Raw genomic sequence first — 12731 nt, forward strand, 5'->3', positions numbered from 1 at the left:
ACCTCCTGTTCCACCCAACAAAGGCCTTGGCATGGAAAATGGGACCAAGGCCAGGGATTGTGCCTGAGACGCAGAAATACAAAATGGAAAGAAGCTTGGGAGGCCAGGGGCTCCTGCTGCCAGCTGGGGGTAGGAGGGGAGAGACTGCTACTCCCTGGACCATTCAATCTCTAGACCTGGCACTCCCTGAGACTCAAGAGAGAGGCTCAGGCCTGCCCTCCACTCAGCCTTGGTTTCTCACTGTACATCCAGAGGGATGGTGCATTAAAAACCACACTCATGCTTGTTTCTGGGCCACTGACCATGACTTGCGGGCAGCTGAGCAAGGCAGCAGCCCAGCCTCTGCTCTCTGCCAAAGCCAGGGAGTAGCCAGAGCCTGAGCTTCCCAGCCAAGGCACAGAAGAAGCAAAACTCCTGCCTGTCCTGTTCCATGTACTAAGGGTAGAGCAGGCCAGGCTAAGCCTCAAGAGCAAACAGAAAAGAGCCACCCTGGGGTGCTCTATAAACAGGAGAATAGCAGCCGCTGGGGCCTCAAAGGCCAACCCAAGCAGTTTTTATGGTATTTGGAATCGAAAGCTACCAGAGGCAGAACATCGGTCTTTCGTATTTAGTGAAGAGAAGTCAATATTTGCAAAAGCATAATCAATAAATACAATCTACCCCACATTAATCAGATAAAGTCAGGTTTACAGTGTTTTTTTAAGAGACGGGGTCTCACTGTGTTACTCAGGCTGGAATGAAGTAGTGCGACCATGGCTTATTGCAGCCTCGAACTCCTGGGTTCAAGTGATCATCCCACATCAGCCTCCCCAGTAGCTGGGACTATAGACATGTGGCACCTCACCCACTTAATTTTTTTTTTTTTTTCAGAGATATGCAGTCTATGTTGCCCAGGCCGGTCTTGAAATCCTGGCCTCCAGTGATCCTCCTGCCTTAGCCTCCCAAAGTGCTGGGATTACAGGTGTGAGCCATTGCGCCCAACAATAGTCTGGTTTTTAGGGGAAAAGGGAAACAGCAATAAAGTCTCTGTACCCTCAAACTCCAAAGGCCAGGGTGGCCTGCAGGGTCTCAGCTCTAGGAAGTAGGGTGCTACTGCACAGGTGGACGGCCTTACCTGTGGGTCTAAGAAGGCTCCACTAATGTCCCTGTCACAGGAGGAGAAATGGGTGCCTAGGCTCACAGAAGGGTGTCGAGGACCAGGACACACGTGCCAGCATCCTGCAGGGAGAAGCACAACGGGAGCGGAGGTGAGACACCTGGACTCTGATCACTCCACACCAATCCAACTGGGAGATGGTCCACAATGCCGATGGACCAAGAGGATTGAACAGGGGACATCTGACTAAAGGTGTCTCCATTTTACAAAGGGACCCAGCCCAGGACCATTCAGGAAGCAAGTGTCTGACTCAGAATTGGTGACAGATACACCCCAACATTGCCCGGCACCCCTTCTACTTAGGAAAACTGCTCAGGGAGCGGGAACTGAGACCACCAGCACACACCATAAGCCATCTTATTTCCAAAGCCCCTTGGAGCTCTGTCTCAAACCTTGATTTTCACTCATGAACCCCACTGGGATTGGAGGACTTCAGACCGCAGAGAGGAGGCTGGAAAATGAGATAATGCAGGAGGAAGATTGGGAGACACAGTCCAAGCAGATGGCGTCCTGATGCCGGGACAGGGGCATGGTCACATTGTGGGGTGATGCAAATGGCTTCCAGCCTTCCAGCAAGCCCCTCCAGCTGGGAAGAGTGTGATCTGACTACCCAGAGGCCAGAGACAAGTATTCAAAACAAAACGAAGAAGGTGGAGAAATGGATTTCCAAAGAGTAGCAGGTCCAACAGCCTCAGAGATGACAAAGTCTTCACAGGTACCACTGAAGCCACCACCCAACCCAGGGCTCCTACAGGGACCACAGACAAGCCGGGTAGCCCATCTCGCAGCTCAATACACATTCTTGTTTGCCTGACACACATACAAGCCTCCTGACCCTGGGCCCAGAGAGCAGGTAGCAGCCTACAGGGCTCTCCAATGACCATGACAGAGAGGCCACTTGTCTGCTGGCTATGGAAGCTGGGTGTGTTTCAGGAACTGATGCCCAATTCCAGGGCAACCCTGCTTTAAAAGCTGAGGACAGGCATGGTGGGGATCTCCTCAGACACCAGTCCATGCCCGCTAGGGGCAAGCATAGCACTAACAAAGGGAAATGGAATGGTGGCTGGGGATGGCAAAGTCATCAACTGCCAAGTGAACGGCCAGACAGAGGAGGGAGAGTGGAATTGGGGAGGTGCAAAGATAGCTAGCAATACACAGCAGTGGGAGGTGTGGCTGCAGGGAGCGGGCGGCTCTTCCAACCCCGCCATCGCCACTGCGTTCTGCATGCCCACCCCCATGCAGGCTCCTCTGTGGGACTGAGGCTCCATCGCTGTCCCGCCCCAGCCCCTTGTCTCCACGGCTGCATGTACACACCCACATACCCACTCAACCCCCGGAACAAATGAAACAGCCCAGGCACCCACAGCAGAGTGGATGCAGGTCCCAGCCCTCCCAGTGACCATGAGCAAGCTGGCCTTCCAGCCTTGCCTCCACATGCCACCGTAGGCCACAGTTGAGGCCAGCAACTCTGAAGTCTCCCCATGTTCGAGGTGAGGAAAGCTGTTGAGAGGGTTGAGGGTTTGCCATGGTAACGCACCCATCAATGGCAAGCCAGATTTGGTAGGCCAGCCCCACTCCAGCCCACCACAATGCTTCTCGGCGGGTGAGAAGGGCAGTGGTGACTCACACCCCACAGAATTAGATCCACAGGGGCTATGAGAAAAAAGCACTCTCGGAACACAAAGAGAGGCACTGCAGGGAATTATGTTTCTGACTAAAAGTATTAAAAGTGAAAAAAGTGAATGCAGGGTCAGGCTAAGGAGCCAACCCAGTAGGCAGCTACTTGGGGAACAGACCTCTAGGGGCAGGGGGCTCAAAACATCCCTGGAAAGAAATTAAAATGTGCTGCTGGCTAACTTAGTTTTCCTCCAGTGACCCCTCACATAAATGGTAAACAGCAAATCTGTCCACTGCCCTAAGGGGACATGGAAAGTCACAACAAAACACAATTCCTTGCTGGGGTTTGTTGCATGTAATGTACGTTTCATACACGTGTTGTCACAGTCCTGGAGGGGAGCAGGGTATCCAAGACCAAATAATACAACATGTTGCTGTTTTCCAGGAACAAATGTCATTTCATTCCTTTAAGTTTTAAATCCAAATCTTCAATATACTTTTTTTTTTTTTGAGACGGAGTCTCTCTCTGTCACCCAGGCTGGAGTGCAGTGGCGCTATCTCGGCTCACTGCAAGCTCCGCCTCCCGGGTTCATGCCATTCTCCTGCCTCAGCCTCCTGAGTAGCTGGGACTACAGGTGCCTGCCACCACACCCGGCTAATTTTTTTGTATTTTTAGTAGAGACGTGGTTTCACCATGTTAGCCAGGATGGTCTCCTGACCTCATGATCTGCCCATCTTGGCCTCCCTGTCATGATCTGCCCACCTTGGCCTCCCAAAGTGCAGGGATTACAGGCGTGAGCCACTGCGCCCAGCCTAAATCTTCAATATACTTCTTGAATGATTTGGAAAACTGCAGAGGAAAGAAAAACAAAACAAAAAGATACCTTAGGGGACAAGAACAACAGAAGTCAGAATTGCTTTCCTAAAAATTTTTCAGATCCCTGACTCTGTTTCAGTCCATGAAAGTGAATTAGCAAGTGAATCTGTTTCTCTATATGATTCCTATTAATAGAATATCAGTCTCTCCTCATCCCCACTAAATAAATGTCAAACAAACACTTAAAGAATACCAGTTTGATGGGGTGCCAGCTACTAGCCTGCCCAGACGTCCACATGTCTCAGGCTGGCCCTTGTGGAAAGTGTAAGTTCCAAAATGAGTGGGTAGTGCTGCCGAAGTTAAACACTGCTGTCTCCAGCCTCCGTTGACATGGCGACTGTGAGGCAGGTGGCTAAGGAATGGGTAGAGAGAGACCCATACGTATGGTAGGTGGAACCACGGCAAACTGTCCAGAGTGCTGACAACAGACCATGGCCTTTGACTCCATCTGGAGGCATGGTTCCTAATTTTTTTCAATTTTTTTCAATTTTTTTTTTTTTTTTGAGACGGAGTCTCGCTCTTTCACCCAGGCTGGAGTGCAGTGGTGCAATCTCAGCTCACTGTAGGCTCCGCCCCCCGGGGTTCACGCCATTCTCCTGCCTCAGCCTCCCGTGTAGCTGGGACTACAGGTGCCCGCCACCTCGCCCGGCTAATTTTTTTGTATTTTTAGTGGAGACGGGGTTTCACCATGTTAGCCAGGATGGTTTAGATCTCCTGAACTCGTGATCCGCCCGCCTCGGCCTCCCAAAGTGCTGGGATTACAGGCGTGAGCCACCGTGCCCGGCCAATTTTTTTCAATTTAGATATAATTCACACACCATAAAACCCACCCTTTTAGCCAGGTGCCATGGCTCATGCTTGTAATCCCAGCACTTAGAGAGGCCGAGGCAGGAGGATCATTTGAGCTCAAGAATTCAAGACAAGCCTGGGCAACACAATGAGACCCCCCATCTTTACAAATACTCATAAATTAGCTGAGTGTAGTGGCACATGCCTGTAATCCCAGCTACTCAGGAGGCTGAGTTGGGAGGATAACTTGAGTCTGGGAGATCAAGGCCACAGTGAACTGTGATCACACCACTGCACTCCAGCCTGAGTGACACAGCAAGACCATCTATAAACCCAACAAAACCCTACCCTTTCAAAATATATAGGTCAATGGTTATTAGTCTACTTACAATGTTGTACAACCATCACCACTATCTGATGCCAGAACATTTTCATCACCCCAAAAAGAAAACTTGTACACATAAGCAGTCACTTCCATCCTCCCCTCCTCCCTGCCCCTGGCAACCACTAATCTTTCTACCTCTATGGGTTTGCCTATTCTAGATACTTCACATAAATGGAATCATACAATATGTATCCTTTTGTGTCTGGCATCCTTCACTTAGCATAATGTTTCTGAGGTTCACCAATGTTATAGCATGTGTCGGTATTTCATTTCTTTTTATGATGGAGTAATATTCCATTATATACACTACAACTTGTTTATCCATTCATCCATCGATGGACATCTAGGTTGGTTCCACCTTTTGGCTATTGTGAATAAATGCTACTGTGAAGATTGCTGTACAAATTTTTGTGTGAACATTTATTTTCAATTCTTTTGGGTATACACCTAGTTGTTCCTAATTTTTTAATAAGATAACATCACTCAATTTAAGACAAGTAATGCATCTATATTTTGAAAACCTTCAAAACTCAAAAAGATAAAATGGTTAGAGGGTGAGAGTAAGTTTCTCTCTTGTCCCTGTTCCCCAGCACCCAGTTCCCTGCCCAAAGGCAAATTCCAGTTTCTGGCGAATCCTCCCAGAGACCGCCTATACATATACACCCTGCTTTATTTTAAAGACAGCTTGCATGGGAGGAACTTGGCAACTAGATCAGGCCGGAATCAGGCTGGAATCAGCCCAGTAACGCCAGGAAATGAGCACAGTCCAAGTGCCATTTCTCCCCTTTGTCCCAGTGTGCCCCTTGGAAAGCCATGTAGCCACGGAACTGGGTGGCAAGAGGAGTCCTGGAGGTAGATGGGTTCTGAAATGTGGTCCTCCATTTCCCAGCTATGAGGCCTCACTCAAGCAAGCTGCTTAACCTCTCTGGGACTTGGTTTCCCTATCTAAAAAAGAGAGTGGATACTGGTACCTAATTCATAGAATGGCTGAAGAGTCGATGAGCTAAAGAAAGCAAGTGCTTAGCACCATGCCTGGCACACAGTAAGTACTCAGTGTTTTGCTGCCGCTGTGATTACTACCGCTGCTTCACCTCACTGAGCTGATCTTCAGCTTCCTCCTCAGGAAAATAAAGGAAGGCACCTCCCAGGCACAGTTATGGTGTAGACCCGAGATCCCTGCATGAGGGCCAGGCGTGCTACAGCCTCTGAGCAGTGGGGACTCAGGGAAAGTCAGGTGGCTGAGATGTGTCTCTAGCTCCCCGCGTGCTGCTCCAGGCCCTTCTGAGGCTGGGTCTCCATCCTCTCACCCACCCACCTCCCTGTGTTCTCCCAAGAACAGCTCTGAACCCTCCACCATTACCCACCCTCCCACAGGCCGAGAGGAGGAGCTGGCATCATGGACCCCATGCCTTGGGCAGGCTGGCTGGCTGGATTTCTTATTTCATGACCCTACTCCCCCTCCTTTCCATCTTCTTCAACAAACACTCTACTCCAGAGCTGAGCTTCTCTTTCAGAAGCCCAGATTATTGGAGGCAGCAGGGAAACCCTCAGAGACGTTCAAAGTGGAGAAACCTCCAGTGAAGGCGGAAGCATTTGCAAGGCCATTAAAAGACTGTTAGGAGCGATTTTTCTCTCTGCTGGCAAGTGGCAAAAGCAGAGCCCAAAGAACAAAACCCAGACCTGGGAAAGCAGAACAGGGGAAGAGAAACTGAACAAGCCTTGCTTAACCATGCAGAGGCTGATGGAGGGAAAAAACCCAATACACGCGCACACACATACACACGCGCGCGCACACATAACAAAGAGGAGAAATTCTTAGCCTGCAGCAGTTGGTAGCATTATGTAAAATCCCAAGCCCACAAAAATATCATTTGGATGATAAAAAGTTAAATTTAGCTAAGTACAGAGTGACTAATACTATGAGGGAGAGGCAGCACCCCCAGTTGCCTGGAGCTGATACAGCTGGCTTTTAGAAACTTTTGACAAGTAACCAGGGCCTTGTGCAGCACAGAATAACAGATTATGTAATAGGAGGCACCACCATCAGCAATACAAAACACAGCACAAGCGTGCAACCTTCTCCAAGGGAGGGAACAGTTGGGTTCTGGCTTGAGTGGCTCCAGTAGGACCTTGCTTGGGCCATGGGAACCTGGATATTCCAGCGGCATCCAGGAGCACAGCCAGGCTTTGGAAGGGTTTGTGTGAGTGGGTCTGCAAAGATCTTTTCCCAGGGTGGCACAGGGGACTGTTACTTTGGTGGCCTTCAATGAGCCATGCCCTTGTGGAGTCCCCTCCCTTTTAATCTAGCCTGGCCTTGTGGCCTGTTCTAACCAACAGTATGGGGTGGAAGTAACACTGTGCCAGGTTTGTATCTCTAAGCTTGGGGAGGCCTGGCTAAGAATTGAAAGCAGGATGCAAACAGGTTATTTGTGTACCAATGTTCACAGCAGCAATGTTCACAATAGCCAAAAGGTGGGCACAACCCAGGCATCCACAAACAGATGAACAGATAAACAAAATGTAGTCTATCCACACAATGGAATATTAGCCTTAAAAAAGACAGACATTCTGGCCAGGAGTGGTGGTTCACATGTGTAGTCCCAGTGCTTCAGGAGGCCAAGGTAAGAGGATCACTTGAGGCCAGGAGTCCAAGACCAGCCTGGGCAACATAGAGAAACCCCATCTCTACAAAAAATACAAAAATTAGCCAGGTGCAGTGGCACATTCCTGCGTCTCAGCTACTCAGGAGGCCGAAGCAGGAGAATTGCTTGAGCCCAGGAGGTTGAGGCTGCAGTGAGCCATGATTATGTCACTGTACTCTAGCCTGGTGACAGGGCAAGACCTTCTTTCAAAAAACAAAAAAAAAAAAAGGAGAGGAGTGAGAAGAATGAAGTGGTGGTGGCAGCCTGGATGCTTCTGCATTTGAACTCTAGGGAAGCTGAAGCCAGGTAAGAAGCCAACCACCTGTACCTTGCCCAAGTGGTGATGAGGAGGGGAACAGATGTCCCAGCCAGCAGCCCTGGCAGATACAGCCAAGCACCAGTACCATCTCACCAGCCACAGGAGTGCAGCCAGCCACCTTGTCAACGGGTCCCCCACTCCAAGTAGTCAAGTTGTTCCAGCTGACACCAGTGGTGCAGGGATAAGCTAACCTTACCACTGGGCCCTGCCCAAATTGCCATATTGTGAGCAAATAAATAAAATGGCATTTTGCATCACTATGTTTGGACGTACTCTGTTAAGCAGCAATAGGTAACTGATGGTGGCCAAGCTCTCTAGCGGGTTTGCAGGAATTTCTACTTCTATCATAAGACTCATGAAGACCTTTTGTATCCTCACATGAGAGTTGCTGAGAGACATTAGTGCTTAAATGAGTCTTAGGAAGAGAGTAGTCTTCCACTCCCAATATCCCAATGGAGTGAATGCTGAAATGAAGCCGGTGCTGAGTTTCAAAGAGCTGTCGTGAGGCTGGGGAATTTCTCCAGTGATCCTATGGAGTAAGCAAGCCATCAGATGATCAACTCAAGCTGTCACTTAATTACACAACTCTCTATCTCTCTGTGCAGAGCAGGGGTTTGCACATTGTGGACAGAGACGTGGATGGGATTCCCTGAGTGCAGTGAAGTGATCATTGGCATGGGATTGAGACCAGAGTTCTGGCTGCTGACTCTGGGTAAGTCAGTTCTGCTCACTGGGCCTCTGTTTCCCCATTTGTGGAGTGAGGAGGCTGGGCTTGATGACCTCTGAAAGGTCTCTCAGCTCAGCTCCAACATTCTACAATCCTATGATTTGGACAGAAGGGAATACTGACCTGTAATCCAAAGCCCTGCATCAAGTCCAGTGATTTGCATCTAGGTTTGCAAGGCAGACAGATGTGCTCACTGGGCTCCTCAGATGTGTGCCCCTGGAGCCCTGCTCTGCTCTCTGTGTCCTTCATGGATTTGTTCATTCATCGTTCAATATCTCACTATGGCAGACTCTGGCATGGTCCAATTTCCTCTTCCTAAATCACATGTTTAGCCCCCTGGACTCTAGGTGAGGCTACGGGACTAGTTATATGAGTAGGGGAGGTCCACCACTTCAAAGCCTGGCCCCCAGAATGCCCCACGCAATCTCCTATGCTCCCTCTTTCTCTGCTTACCAGCCAGCCGACTGCACAGATACACTGGAGAACTCCAGGGGAGCCCCAGGGGATGGGAGAGCCACAGTGTGAAAGGATCCTGGGTCCCCAATTCACCACATGGAGGCCACTCACAGAGCATGCAATTCAACTAAGACAAGAGTGGGGATAAGCCTTTATTGTGATAAGCCACTGAGACTAGAGAATTGTCTAGCAGTTAGCATTACTTAACAAATACATTCACCAAATTGATACTAATTGTCAGATATGTAGGAGATACATAGGAGAATTTGGCTGAGGTCTAATCTTAGCCTTCTTAGAACTACCAGTCTAGGTGACAGTTCAGGGAGATTGGATACAGACCAGTTCTGTACTCTGTGATCATGACGGAAACCTGTTCAAGCTCTATCCATACTGCCTGCTTCCAAAAACCTTACAACACAGGCTCACCACATTTTCCCACCAAACATGAGATGAGCAAGGAAAGAAAGCAACCAAACAGGAGGGAGAAAATCTCTATCCAGGCTCCAAATTGAGAACAATCTAAAAGCAAATGAGTAAAAATCTTAGCTGTGTGCTTCCTGGTAGGCAAAGCAAAGAGGGAAATATGCTGGGTCACAAAGCTCTTCCCAATAGTGGAAAACATTAGTTCATGATGAGATACAGACATTGTACTTGGGAAGAGCTCTGAGGGGAATGTCCATGGGGCTACTGTGTGAGGGAATTTGTGCCTGGGAGGAGGCAGCAAGAGGAAACCAAGCTAGCCTGGAAAGCTGTCAGCCTCCATGGTATAGGGACAGCTTTGCAGCCCTGCCTGCGGCCTGACTGGCTCTTAACGGAGAGCTCCTCAGAGTAATTCTCCATCCTCGTTAATGTCAATACGGCAGCACCATGATAATGACGGAAAATATTTACATACCATACCACTGATGGGTTGTTTAGACCATCTGGCTACTGAATGCGGTAAGTATTGTCGAACACATGGCCCTTCCGCAAATGCTGTGCCTTAGTGCTGATGGAGGCCAGGCTGCAGGGATGTGAAACAGTGTCACTCAGCTGTGTCCGTGTGGCCTGTGTCCACTGTCAGCTTTAGTCACCTGTAGGTCAGGGGCAGAGATCTCCAGCTCCCACTCCCAGAACTATCTGGGCTCAGCGTTGATGACAATAGTCTAACTATTCCCTTTATCAAGGGCCTCTTCAGGACTCAAGTGCTCCAACAAGACTTAACGCAGCAAGACAGCTCTGATTCTGTGGCCACCTGGGGGATTTCTCCAATGATCTCCTGGGACTGCTGAGAATTCTCAGAGGAAAATTCAGCACAGTTCATTTGTGTTTGAAGCAGCTTCTGCCTAAGCTTTGTCATGCTCGGGAGGTAGGGACAAGGATTAGGTAGCACAACTAAAGGCTGTGCTCTATCTAGAAGCATAGAGGATGGTGATCTTTTTTTTTTTTTTTTTTTTTTTGAGACGGAGTCTTGCCCTGTGGCCCAGGCTGGAGTGCAGTGGCACGATCTTGGCTCACTGCAAGCTCTGCCTCCCGGGTTCATGACACTCTGTTGCCTCAGCCTCCCAAGTAGCTGGGGTTACAGGCATCTGCCACCACGCCCGGCTAATTTTTTTGTATTTTTTAGTAGAGACAGGGTTTCACCGTGTTAGCCAAGATGGTCTTGATCTCCTGACCTCGTGATCCGCCCGCCTCGGCCTCCCAAGTGCTGGGATTACAGGCATGAGCCACTGCGCCCAGCCGAGGATGGTGATCTTAACCACACCTAAATGACAATTTCTTCGTTCCATCCATGTGGTTCCATGAGTACTAATATCAGGCTGAATACAGAGGTTTTTTTTCTGAGTCAATACTAAATATTTCTTCTTTTTCTTTTCTTTTCTTTTTTTTTTTTTTTTTGAGTTTGGGGTGTTGAGTGGCTTGTTTTATTATTATTTTCTTAATTTTAGTAAGCGAGAAAAAGTTCTGCTGGGAGCCCGTTCAAAAGTAGCAATTTTCTTAATGGGAAGCATACGCTTGCCACCCACGTGAGGAGGCTGTGTCAGCTCAGCAACCATACTGCCCTGTGAATATGGTGAAGTCGTGTTACCTACTTGACAACCGGTGAGTCAAAGGGAAACTCATCACAGGTGCCTGTATGGCCTGCCGGGGTTTTGCTGCATAGCTGACAAGGGCTTTCGGAGGGCACACCTGCAGCAAAGGCCTGGCTTTGGTTTTGTCAAATATGAACCTGCAGATTTAACATCACCTTATAACTAACACCCTCTAAGATTTAAAATGCCCCAACCAGAGCATTCAGGACCTGAGTTCACGGACTGGGTTCAAGAGCCAGTTTTGACTCCAACTGGCTGTGAGCTTGCACAGCCCCTCACCTCCTGGAATCTGTGTCTTGGCTGTGAAAGGAGGGGTAAGACGACAGGGGTCTAAGCAGCATCCTGGCCTAACAGTCACAGGTTGGCTGGGAGGCACTGGCCCAGGGCAGCAGCCTCCTTGTGGTCAAGAGCTCCATAGGAGTTCCTTGGTCTTCTATAGGACTAGTGCCGGCCGGGCGCGGTGGCTCAAGCCTGTAATCCCAGCACTTTGGGAGGCCGAGGCGGGCGGATCACGAGGTCAGGAGATCGAGACCATCCTGGCTAACACGGTGAAACCCCGTCTCTACTAAAAATACAAAAAATTAGCCGGGCGTGGTGGCGGGCGCCTGTAATCCCAGCTACTCGGGAGGCTGAGGCAGGAGAATGGCGTGAACCTGGGAGGCGGAGCTTGCAGTGAGCCGAGATCGCGCCAGTGCACTCCAGCCTGGGGGACAGAGAAAGACTCCATCTCAAAAAAAAAAAAAAAAGGACTAGTGCCTCTCTCTCTGCAAGTAGAGTGATGACCACAGACCTCTCATACGGAGAGTGGATTATGGAAGAGTCAGAGCCCTCAGCCAGATGTGGCATAAAGCTAATTCACTGTCAGTCACACCCTGGCCAGTGCGAGTGAGCTCACATGCTCACATCCACATCCTCTAAAGGCACTGAGATTTAGTGGCACATGTTTCCTGAGAGTAATTACAGTCTGGGATGACGACCTTTGCTGGTACAACACCTAGCACCTTAGTGAGGCAGGATGGCTGTGCAGAGGCCACGCAATACCTCTGCAAAGCTCCTCCCTGCCAGTCAGACACCACAGCCCCAGCAGGGACAACCTCTCTGAGAACCTACTCTGAACCACCATGTCATTCTAAACAAACATCTGCTCTGCTCTCCTGCTCTTTTTGCAAAAGTTATCTGAGCCCCTGGGGAAAATGGAAAAGCATAACGAAGACCACACCCAGATCACTGGGTGCTTCACTTGAACCAGCCTCCAAAACATCCGGCAGCAGGCCAGAGACACACTTCTTGTTTAAACACAGAGAAATGAGACAGCCCCGGGTCTCCCAAGTTAGAGAATAGAATCTTTTCTCAGAACACACAGCTGCTGCAGGCCCAGCCCAGGCTCCTTCTCTGGGGAGCCGACTCTAGCTCCAGCCCTCAGAGGCCTCTCTGCTGACTCCCAAACCCCAGTGAGCAGGTCAGCACCAGGCCTGGCCAAACTCTCACCAGTTCAAGGAGAAATGAGAACATGGCTAATGGGCCAAGCTGTTCAAAGAGCTCCAGTTTGGCGGGGTATGGTGGCACACACCTGCGATCCCAACACTTTATGAGGCCGAGATAGAAAGATCTCTTGAACCCAGGAGTTTGAGGCTGCAGTAGGACATGATCATGCCCTCCAGCCTGGGGAACAGAACAAGACTGTGTGTCAA

General features: G+C 49.6%; 1 protein-coding gene across 2 annotated transcripts in view; it reads right to left on the reverse strand.

Moving 5' to 3' along the window:
* The window catches only part of PITPNM2 (phosphatidylinositol transfer protein membrane associated 2), a 187238-nt gene that overhangs the window by 143891 nt on the left and 30616 nt on the right, over window positions 1–12731 (reverse strand). For both annotated transcript variants that reach the window (XM_030821592.1, XM_030821593.1), the window contains exon 2: window positions 1115–1218. The gene's annotated coding sequence lies outside the window, so the exon portion shown is untranslated. The remainder of the gene's footprint in view (window positions 1–1114; window positions 1219–12731) is intronic.

Source organism: Nomascus leucogenys, chromosome 10 (genome assembly GCF_006542625.1).
Source record: "Nomascus leucogenys isolate Asia chromosome 10, Asia_NLE_v1, whole genome shotgun sequence".
NCBI lineage: Eukaryota > Metazoa > Chordata > Mammalia > Primates > Hylobatidae > Nomascus > Nomascus leucogenys.